Source organism: Vipera ursinii, assembly GCF_947247035.1.
Source record: "Vipera ursinii genome assembly, chromosome: 7".
Taxonomy (NCBI): Eukaryota; Metazoa; Chordata; class Lepidosauria; order Squamata; family Viperidae; genus Vipera; species Vipera ursinii.
The window spans coordinates 18,221,653-18,233,726 of record NC_139521.1 but is presented as its reverse complement, the minus strand read 5'-3'; the positions used below and the strand labels follow the sequence as shown (position 1 = coordinate 18,233,726).

At 44.4% G+C, this 12,074-nt stretch overlaps 1 long non-coding RNA gene across 2 annotated transcripts in view; it reads left to right on the top strand.

Moving 5' to 3' along the window:
• Nucleotides 1-11,158, top strand: part of LOC310642953 — a 30,264-nt gene extending 19,106 nt beyond the window's left edge. The window contains exon 3 of one of the 2 annotated variants that reach the window (XR_014492991.1): nt 8,298-11,158. This is a non-coding gene — a long non-coding RNA (uncharacterized lncRNA). Of the gene's footprint in view, nt 1-2,468; nt 2,742-8,297 lie in introns of those variants that run through there. The other variant, XR_014492992.1, reaches the window with a different exon arrangement.
• Nucleotides 11,159-12,074: the final 916 nt, after the last annotated feature.

The following is a 12,074-nucleotide window of genomic DNA, read 5'->3' as shown; positions in this document are numbered from 1 at the left end:
TTTAAAAGGTTTAATAATCTAAGTTGAAAAGGATTGATAATAATTTCTTCCAAGACACTCTACTATAGGTAGTCTTTGAGGTATGACCAAAATTAAGCCCAAAATTTCTGTTGCTAAGTGAGACAGTTGTTAAGTGAATTTTGCCCCATTTTATGACCTTTCTTGCTACAGTGGTTAAGTGAAACACTGCAGTTGTTAGTAAAATGGTTGTTAAGTGAATCTCACTTCCCCGTTGCTTGTCATAAGGTCACAAAACGTGATCACATGACCTTGGGACATTGCAAGCATCATAAATATGAGTCTGAATTTGATCACATGACCATGGGGATGCTGCAATGGTCTTAAGTGTGAAAAAGAGTCATAAGTCATTTTATTCAGTGCCATTGTAGCTTTGAACGGTCACTAAGTGAACTGTATAAGTCGACGACTACCTTTACTGCAACCCTCTCAAAAATGTAGACTGGTTAATCTTTATTCGGAATTCTTAGGTTGAGTGATAGCTTCTTGAGAAGGATGAATGCAAAAAACAAGATGATTAGGGGACTGCAGGCTAAAACTTATAAGGAACGGATGCTGGAATTGGCTATGTCTAGTTTAATGAAGAGAAGGATGAGGAGGGAACATGATAGCAGAGTTCCAATATCTCAGGAACTGCCACAAAGAAGAGGGAGTCACGCTATTTTCCAAAGCGCCTGAAGGCAAGACAAGAAGCAACGGATGGAAACTAATCAAGGAGAGAAGCAACCTGGAACTAAGGAGAAACTTCCTGACAGTTAGAACAATTAACCAGTGGAACAACCTGCCTCCAAAAGCTATGAATGCTCCAACACTGGAAGTTTTTAAGAAGAGACTGGACAGCCATTTGTCTGAAATGGTATAGGGTTTCCTGCCTAAGTAGGGGGTTGGACTAGATGACCTCCAAGGTCCCTTCCAACAACAACAACTTCTTCTTATTATTATTATTATTATTATTATTATTATTATTATTATTATTATTATTATTATTATTATTATTATTATTATTAATCTTGAAGGTGCATTTTCCAACTGCTCCAATCCAGCCTCTAGTCCAGGACTTTTCAACCTTTTCACCGATTGTACCACTTTTAGAATATGGCAATATTCAAGTACCACCAGTTGCCTAGCAAGGTGTCAAAAACTTGTTGACCCCCCCTCAAAATGGAAAAAAGTGATAAAGTACAGGTAGTCCTCACCCCCCTTTAATATCCTCTCTTCTCTCACCCCCTTTTATATCCTCTTCTCTCACCCCCTTTTATATCCTCTTCTCTCACCCCCTTTTATATCCTCTTCTCACCCCCTTTAATATCATCTCTTCCCTCACCCCCTTTAATATCCTTTCTTCTCTCCCCTTCAGCAGGACCCAAACAATGCCTCTTGCAGCTCCAGCTGAATCTCTGCCTGAAGACTGGGTGAGGCTGCTTGCCACTCCCAATCAGCTGGAGCTGTGCACTCTGATCCTGCTGATCCTGGGCTCTCTGCAGGACCCAGGCAGGCAATGCCTCATGCAGCTCCAGCTGAATCTCCACCTGAAGACTGCGTGAGGCCACCTGCCACCCCCAAAGCCACTGCCAATCACCTGGAGCTGTGCACTTTGATCCTGGGTTCTCAGTAGGACCCAGGCAACGTACAATTCCAGCTGACATTCCCATAAGCCTGTACGGCACTGCTGCCACTTCACCTCATCCACTTTTACACTTTTTAAACATTTTTTTTACAATGTTGTTCAACCCATTGTACACGTACCACCTGCCAGGTGCCAACGTACCACTAGCCCTGGTCTAGACCTTTCTCTCATTGGTTGATGAAAGCCTCAAGGGGGTTGACTAGAATAGCTTGACTCCCTCTTCTTTGTGGCAGCCCCTGAGATATTGCAACACTGCTATCATGTCACCCCTTGCCCTTCTCTTCATTAAACTAGACATATTCATTTCCAGCAGCTGTTCCTTATATGTTTTAGCCTCCAGTCCCCTAATCATCTTCTCTGTACTTGAGTCCCAACATCTTTTTTACATCGTGGTAACCAAAACTGGATGCAGTATTCCAAGACTGGCCTTACCAAGGCATTGTAAAATGGTATTAATACTTCATGTATACTCCCTTCTCTTCATGAAGGACATGTTAGCCCAACTGGCCAAAGATTTTTTTTTTTCAAAATTAGATTTGTCGGAGGCTTATTACTTCATCAGAATCAAGGAAGGGGATGAATGGAAAACCACCTTCAGCTGCCCATTAGACTGTTTCCAGTTAAAAATAGTCCCCTTTGGCCTGCAAGTAGTATCCACAGTGTTCATGCAACTGATAAATGAGGTGTTCCATAAACTTTTGTACAAGGGGGTCCTAGTGTACCTTGATGACATTCTTATTTATACCAAAATGAAAGCAGGGCCATACTTAAAAAACTCTGCATGGCCAAATTGTATGCCAATTTATCCAAATGTGCATTTCAGAAAGAAAAAATTGACTGCCTGGGCTATTGGATCTCCCACAAAGGGATTGAGATGGCTTCAGAGAAGATACAGGCAGTGCTGGAGTGGGTGCCTCCCTGAACCAGGAAACAACTGAAAAGCTTCCTTGGATTTGCCAACTTCTACTGGCAGTTCATCCCTTCCTTCACTCAAATTGGCTCCCTATCACTAATTTGCTAAAAACAAAAGTGGGGGACAAACCAAAACCCAGTCAACCCTTGAAATGGACTATGGAATACCAGACAGCATTCAAAAAGCTCAAAAAACTTTTTTCTGCAGTATGGGAGAAAGAGGCTTAATTGGTTAGATGGAGGCACTTCTTAAAACAGGGGTGTCAAACTCACAAACTCGCAACATCACATGATGTGTCGTAACATTCTGTGACTTTTTTGCCATTGCTGGCAAAGGGGTGGGTGCAGTTTCACTATGATGAATCTGGCCCATGGGCTGGCAGTTTGACACCCCTATCTTAGAAAGTAGAAAAATCTCATTCCAGGTCTCAACTGATCACAAAAACCTGGAAGCTTTGAAAAAAAACACACCAAAACTTGTTTCCAAAGCAAGCACAGTGGGCTCAATATTTCCAGTGCTTCAACTTCACCCTATGCTACTTATCTGGGGGGGGGGACTTCCTGGCTGATGCTTTGTCAAGAATGGTGCAATACAACAGTTCCAAGGTGGAAATAGTAAAGCCCCTTCTTCCCATAAATCAGCTGGCAACTCAGGTGAACACCAGAGTGCAACAGAACGGGAAAATGCCCATAGACAATGCTATCACAGCCTACTTTTAAAAAAGTCTTAGAAACAGATGAGTAGTTTGGCAGGCACAAAAGCCTCTGCTCCAGACAGGGTGGACTAGTGTGGGTAGGTAGGAAATTGTATGTGCCTGCCAACCAGAGGCTAAAAACTATGCAAACTTTTCACAACTCTAAACTAGTCAGACATTTTGGGTTCATGAAAACCTTACACCTTATCAAAAGACAGTTCTGGTGGCCCTCACTCAAAAAAAGACATTGAAAGTTATGTTTCCAGTTGCCCCATATGTGCTTCTGCAAAATAGAGGCAGGGAAAAATGCCAGCGCTACTCCAAACAGTAGCTGAAACCGTCAGCACCCTGGAGAGAGATTTCTGTGGATTTCATAGTAGAACTACCAAGCTGAGGAAACACTGTAATTTGGGTCATTGCCGACTTATTCTCCAAGCAAGTCCATTTCATCCCTTGCCAGAGAATTCCCACAGCTAAAGCACTTGCCAAGATTTTCCTGCATCACATTTACCACTTACATGGAGCACCACAATGCATTATCTCAGACAGATAGGTCCAGTTCACATCAAAGTTCTGGAGAACTTTTCTGGACCTCCTAGGAACCGACCAAGGACTCAGTTCTAGTCATCATCTGCAGACAAATGTTGGGACAGAATGATCAAACTCAGTACTAGAGCAACACCTGCACTGTTTTATTAATTATCAACAAGATGACTGCACGGACCTCTTGCCATTTGCTGAACTAGTTTATAACAATACTGTGCAAACTAGCATAGGTTTCACCCCATTTTGAGTGGTGACTGGGCAAGATTTTAACCCAATGCCTGAGTTACCAGCTCAAAAACCCATGATCTCCTCTTTAAAAGAGTGGATCAATCAATTGACAAATATGTGGCCCATTGTGTGCAAAGCCTTGGTGATGCCCAAGCAACTTATAAAGCCCAAGCTGACAAAAAGAGAGTGTAACCTAAGCATTCCACATTGGGGACCGTGCATATTTGTTCACCCAGTTCCTTCAGTCCTACAACCTTCATAGAAGCTAGGACCAAAATCTATAGGGCCTTTGCCTATAAAACAAATTATTAACCCAGTCACAATGGAATTAGAATTACCAAAATCATTGAGAAAAGTGCACCTGGTGTTCCATTGCAGCCTCCTTAAATGAAAAGTGGTATCGCCCTTAAGGCCAGCACCCCCTCCAGTCCCTGAGCTTATTATGATGTAGGGAGAACAGAATTTTGAGATTAAAGAAATCCTAGACTCTTGCACACACCATGGAGTCACCCAGTACCTAGTAACATGGAAAGATCTTCCTGGGGCTCAGCCTGAGTGGGTGCAAAAGAATCATGTAGAAGCCCCTAGACCAGTGATGGTAAACCTTTTAGAAACAAGAGTGCCCAAACTGCAACCCAAACCTCACTTATTTATCGTTGGGTGCCAGGTGGGCATGGCCACTGGATGGGTGTGGCTGCAGTGGGCATAGCCGGGGTAGGCATGGCCACCTCGATGTTGCTTGTAGGGAGGGATGCCTGTGGGGGCCGGGCAGGGTTGGGGGAGATCCAGGGAGTCTCTGGCAGGTGGGATGGTGGGCAGGAGGCTCGTCCTGTGGGGTGAGGTGAGGCAAGGCAGTGGGCAGGTCAGGGTTACCAGTGCCGCAGGGCAAGGCAAGGTAAGGCAGGGGCCAGGGCAGCTCCTGCCTGACACTGCACACAGTGAGTGCATGGGGGCCAACACTGTCTCTCAGCAGCCACAGCCTGCCTGCCCCTTGACCGGTGCACTCTGGGGCTCCGCAGCCCACTGCGAATACCGGGCCAGCCCTCCAGCAGCAGTCAGAATATTGGAGGGGAAAGCACATGATACAGATCACCTACTCCGTTCCATCTGTTTTTGCTTGTGGTTGGAGAGCAGGTTGCTGCTGGTGATCTCCTTGGCCCCCTTGCAGATCTTGCCCTTGGCCTGCATGTGGACCCTGTTCCCCTCACACACCCGACGCACCTTAGCTCCACCTTGAGCTGCCACCGCCAGCAGCTCATGCAGGTCCATTAGGCTACCACCACTTCCTGGAGCACCTGGCCCACCCAGCACAAAGAGGTGAAATGGTTGGCTAGCAAGCTCAAGTAGAGGTGGTAGAGCAAACCCACGCCCAGCAAGCCAAAGGCCACCCCAAATTGGGAAAGCCAGATTTCCATTGGCACCATGGTCCCCCAGTCCCAGCTAGGCTTGTCTGCTCCCCCATCTCTGCTGGGCCTGGGCGGCCATGATGCCAATGAGGATCTGACTTTCCCCACTCAGAGTGGCCTTTTGCCTGCTGGCCCTCGGCATGCTCTACCACCTCTATGTGGGGCTTTCTAGCTGACTGGTTCACCTCCTTCATGCTGGGCAGGCCTGCAGCTCTCAGCGGCAGCCTAGTGGACCTGCGCAACTGGTTGGAGGCCATGGTAGGTACTGAGATGTGCGAGTGGAATGCGCTCCACCAACAGGCCAAGGGCAAGACCCTCGAGGGGGCTGAGATGACCAGTGGCAATCAGGTCTCCAACCAAAAAGCCATTTCAGTGTTGCTAAGGATGGAAGAAGGTAAGTGCTACAGTACTTCTAACTCACACGGATTACAATAATCCTAAAAATGGAAAGATTAAAATGGCTTCACAATCAAGAGTTCTTCTCTTTTAAGCTGATCTGTTCAGAGGAATAATAAAAAAAAACCATTTCCATTGCTTGAATTTCAACAAGGGAGCCACAAGGCAACAACATGAAAGACAATTTGGGTTGTTGGTTAAGCACTAGGCTAAAAACAGGGAGACTGCGAGTTCTAGTCCCGCTTTAGGCATGAACTTTAGGTCACTCCCTCACAACCGAACTCATTTCACAGGGTTGTCATTGCTGTGGAGAAAATAGGTCAAGGAAAGACTATTAGGCTTGAGTTATTTATAAAGGCAGGATAAACATGAATAAACATGAACCAAGATATACCTCAGCAGAAGTGATGGGGGGAGTGAGGGGATGGGAGCCAACCACGTAAAATTATTAAACAGACCATGATGTTAACAATGCTATGAAGGCTACCACCAATGGGTTAATAAAATAACCAAACACCTTCATGGGATTAAAAACGGAGGGAACACGAGTATGAGAAAAGCTACGGTCCAAAGAATTTCACACACACCTCTCACCTTCATTTAAAAGGCAGCTCATCCACTCCTGAAGCTCCAGATGTGGCAAAGCCTCAACCGCTCACCTTGGGGCGGGGGAGTTGGGCAACTTTCTGATTAAGCATTGGCTTCGGAGGTGTGCAGGTCGTGTTTTTGGGGGGAAAGGTGAGCGTTTTGTGGGGTTGTTACTTTAAAACAGGGAACACCCGTCTTAGCTATTGTTTGTGGGAAAGGCTTTGCTCTGACATGCGGTAAGATGGTAAGTCCAAGGTGGCTGTCATATTCCATTCAGCCATGGGTTGGCTTTTCCATGATACATATAACTCTTGTGTTTTTAAAAATAGTTTAACAGTCCGGGGTAAAAAACACAGTGAGAAGCACCCCACCACCAGCCACTACTTTCCCCCCCCAACAGAGCGCTCCATTGCCACCACCACTCCGACCCAACCCTTGCAGAGTGCCCTTCTCCTGCTGCACCGACCCAACCCTTGCAGAGCGCCATTCTCCTGTCAGCCGACCCAACCCTCGCAGAGTGCCATTGTCCCACCGCACCGACCCAACCCTTGCAGAGCGCCCTTCTCCCACCGCACCAACCCAACCCTCGGAGAACGCCCTTCTCCCACCACACCGATGAAACCCTCGTAAAGCACCCTTCTCCTGCCGCGCCAACCCAACCCTTGCAGAGTGCCCTTCTCCCACCACACTGACCCAACCCTTGCAGATTGCCCTTCTCTCACCACACTGACCCAACCCTCACAGATCGCCATTCTGCCTCCCCAACCCAACCCTCACAGAGTGCCCTTCTCCCACCATGCCGACCTAACCCTCGCAGAGCGCCCTTCCACCACGCCGACTCAACCCTTGCAGAGTGCCCTTCTCCTGGCATGCCGACCCAACCCTCACAGAGCACCATTCTGCCGCACCAACCCAATCCTCACAGAATGCCATTCTCCTGCCTTCCCGACCCAACCCTCGCAGAGTGCCCTTCTCCTGCCACCACTTCTCCTTTGCGATTCACCACCGCTGCCCTGTGCAAGAAAATGAAGTTTTTTTGGGGGGGAAGGTCAGTCAATCAATTCCAACTTCGTGATCTTTCACGATAAGTTAGAATTGATTGATTGACCTTTTTTCTCTCAAAAAACCTTCCTTTGTTTCATTGCACACAGCAGCAGCAGCTGATTGCAAAAGAGCAATAGCACAGGGCTGGGAGTCAGGTAAGGAAAGAAAGGCAATTTCTGGGGAGAGCAAGGATTTCTTTCCTTACCTGCCCCACTTGTTCCAAGGCCGCTTTTCACTCAGACGCATTGCTCTTCCAATGGCCCGACTGCCCACTTCAGCCCTGATCCTCCAGGACTCCACCTGCTGCTTTGGTCGGCCTGCTAACCCCCCCCCCACCTCAACACCCTGCCCACCGCCACCCAGCACGGCCACCCCGGGGCTGCAGGGGCTGGCCTGGCATGGGAAGGGCATGCACCTGACCCTCCCACACCATGCAGGGTAAAGTTGCCGTGCCCAACCACGCCCAGATGCCCTCACCTCCCCCAAGCATTTTCTTACTAACCTGCCTTTCAGCTGCATTCTGTTTCTACATTTGCTTCTCAGCCTTTACCTCATGTTTGTGGGACTGGGTAAAAAAAAAAGTTCCATCAGACTTTCTAACTTCTTGAGATCTCACGTGGGTATTGATGCAGGTTGCTCATGGATGGAACTGAAGGCCTAGGACTGGGGCGACTGCATGCATGCCCACAGAGAGGGCTTGGCATGTCACCTGTGGCACACGTGCCATAGGTTCACCAGCACAGCCCCAGACTAATTAAATGCTTTCATGACCGCTATCCTGATAAACTTAAATGAACACTTTACTATTTTCCCCCCTGTTATTTTTCTCTTCTCCAGGTGGATCTTCCCTTCTTTTAAGGGGGCAGAATGTCAGGTCCCTTTGGAACACTGCCATAAGGAAAGGAGGGGGAGCTCGTACTAGTGTGGATTGAGGATGTTTCTGTATTACTAGCATTTGTTTCTACTTTTGCTTTGATATATCTGCATGGGAATTAGGGAGGGGGGAATACTCTCAAGGCCATCTGTTTTCACTCCGGCTGACTGGCAAGACTGAGGTGTCTGGGAAATGGCTGGTTATCACCTCAAAGTTCTCATAACTCCTTCACACCAGCGGATTGACTCCTGAAGAGTTGGGGCATTGGGGTGGAGCTGAAAAATGGGACTTTTAGTTTAACGCTTTTGTGCAGGAACTTCAGATTCTGCCTTTTTACTTTGCAAACACTTTCTCTCACTAAAAGATCCTCTTTGAAACAATGCTTGTTTCCGGGGCTTCCCGTCTTCCACATCCAGATTTGCATTGCTGGGGGGGGGGGTCCTAAAAGGACTGAAGAGTTGTTGTGATTCAGGGTCATCCTGTGGGTTCGGCAGTTGGGTCGGATGACTCAGAGGAGGAGGTGGAGGAGGGTGTTGAGGAGCTTGCTGAGGGGGTTGGACAGCTTGATGAGAGCCCTCAGCCAGGCCCCTCTCATCTGGTCACAACGCAGACCCAGCTGTGTGAGCCTGACAGCGTGGATGAAGATGACCCACAGCTGGCCCTGTTCAAGGACGCCTGACGCAGGAGGCAGTCAATCAGGAGAAAACAGAGGAAGGCGATGGGGCTCCTCGGAAGGAGGCAGAGAGAAGCCATGCCCTGAACTGTATTTAAGGGGGAATGCGTGGGAGGGCTGGTTTGCTGAAGGCAACCGCTTGAAAAGCTCCTGTTTCTTGGTTCGTGTCTTGTTCTATTTGTTTTTGTGGCAATAAATTTGGCAGGCGTAATTCCAGCCTCTTGCCTTCTTGTAAAAGGGGTTGTCCCTGCCTTTTCTGCAGGGCCGGTAGCAGGCTGGTACAGAACAAGAGTCACCCTGGAGGGGTGTCCAGACAGAAGGGGCTTTTGCAGAAACGTGGGGGGGCAGCAGCCCCCTCGTTAGTGCCTGCATTCCCTTTGTACAAAAGACTGAACATAGGAATATGGCCAGCTCCTAGGCTGCAGACAGCCGAAGTCAAATCTACTATCAGGCAACATTAAAGCAGCGTGGAAGAGACGAGGGTAAGATTCCTCTCTTGTACCTTAATCATCTTCTTTTCACCTAATTAAGCTGTTAAGTACTTTTTCCCCCTGTGGAGAGAGAGGGGGAATTTAACCCTCCCTTCGGAAAGCGGCGAACAAACTCAGGGGTGGGGGTTTTTTTTGAAACAAAAGAATGTTTAAGAAAGAAATAACAAAAGAAAAGAACTCTTAAAGTACTTGGGGGACACCCAGTGGCTAAATTTGAAATTGCAATTTTGACTTTGTCTTTAAAAAAAACAAGAAAATATTTAAGAAAACAAGATAAAGAGTAACCTTGAACATCAGATGTGAAAGTTAACAATGGAAGAGTTTCAAAAACAAATTTATGCTCTGTGGGAAATATCTTACCAAACTTATCAGCTCCTTTCTACAGCTGGCGATGAAATAAGAGCTTTTGGGAAAGAATTAGAACGCATCTCAATGAAACAAACTCAAACTGTGACTACAACTAATATTTTACTGGGACAGAACTCAATAGAAGAAATTGAACAATTAAATACATTGGCAGAAGAATTAAACAGTCAACAAATACAGGTTTTTGAAGATGGTGATGGAGAAAATATGGAAGGAAGTTTATTTGGACCAGGACAATTGTATCTAGAGGTGAAAATAATAAGATGTGGTGCTGTTGGCAGACTCTTTAATTCTTTAAAAGTGGAGACTGGGGGTCTACTTCAATATGATATAGTAATACAAGAATGCTTTGATGACTGAAGCAAAGAAGCACAAAATGACATGGCAAAGGAAGAAAGCAAGAATAAGATTAAAGAAATATGAACATTTTTAAAAGGTCTGAAATAGATAATATTAAAATAGACAGGATGGTACTGGGATTACGAGAATGTTTTGATGAGTAGATAAAAATATTGATTAATAAAAAAAATAAAAAAAATAAAATACAAATGTATGAATATCAACATTGAAATATTGCGTTTTTCTAAATGATATGGGTTAAGATGTATATATGCTAAGAATGATAACTAATATATTTGGATGCAGAGACAAGGATATATTGAATGTTAAAATGGAACAAATTTTGGTTAATTTTTAATATGTGGAAACTATAAATGAGAAACAAGAATATTTTATTGTCTTCTTCTTTTCTTTTTCTTTTTTCTTTCTTTTTTTCTCTTTTTTCTTTTTTTCTCCTTGCGATTTGTATCTTAATGACTACTATTTTAAATATTGTATACCTGATATAGATATGGAAATGAGATAAATGAGAACTGGACTACATTACTGGGTATTGAAGAGAATTGTATAAAGGAAAAAGAGGTTATTTAGTAATATGAAATTGAGAAATCTTAAACGTTTTAATTTTAATATCAATGCAAAATTAAAGCTAGAAGAAATAGATAAGGTGTTTGATGTCTTAAAGATGAAATGTTAAAATATGAAATATACTAAAAGATTGATGGATATATATCTAAAAAACAAAATAAAATAAACTATTAAATGATTGATGGATAGTAATAAAAATATATTAATTTAGATAAGAGATAGTATATATCAAACAAAAAAGAGAGGAAGTTTTGGTTATAAATAACGTGGAGATTTGTAATAATATGTATTTGTCTGAAATGGAGCTATTGTAACTCGGACACCACGTTGCTTTTTAAAGATATTATTGTAAATATTGGAAAACTAACATATAGATATAGACAGTATTTTTTTGAAGAAAAAAAAAGGTGCCGTCATACAATCCACCTTGCCTACCCTACAAGATTCCATCCCAAAAAGGTGCCGGAACTCCGTTCTGGGTGTTCTATGACAAAAAAAGCCCTGGTGTGCTGTTACATCAGCCATAAAGTATTATGCAGTGCATATTGTGCTGCCACCATGTGGTTGTTTGGGAACTACAACATTTATGTTAATTTGTTCAGCCAATCCCTCCCATTTGTGATGTACTTCCTCCTTCTTCTTAACCCTGAATGTTCTTTCACTCCCTGGCACCATTTTTACATGTGGTCTGCTCTCATGGTAGGACCATTACTGTCTTTGACCTTGAAATACCATCCATTTCATCATCTACTATATCTTGTCTGCTGTAATCTTCTCTGCATGCAAATAAAGGTCCTCATGGATGATAAAAAAGATAATTTCATGAGTTCTGCTATGTGGCAAAGGCTGTCAGCAGCGATAGTATCCACTTATACAGGTCAGGCACAGGGGTCTCAGCAAGGGGATATATCACCCACAACAGTCGGAGTCAGAATACCTGGATATAGATACTGTATAGATATAGATATGATTTTAACATTGGCTTTCTCCTGAAAGCTAAAATATTTTTTCTAAAAACATACATGTTTTCTATTCCACCAATTACACAGGCATTCACAATAATTGTTTAGTTGGAACCAGTTGAATTAATTATTGCCCAAAATAGAAGCATTATATAAAAAGGTCTTACTGCATTCTGTGAGAAAAATCAATTACAAATGACCCATGCAATTAATCAGTCTGTTATTTTTTAAAGATTATAACATTTGACAATACTAATAACACAGATTCAAGTAAGGTCAAGTAAGGATATATCTTGTATATCGGATGAACTAAATAAGGCA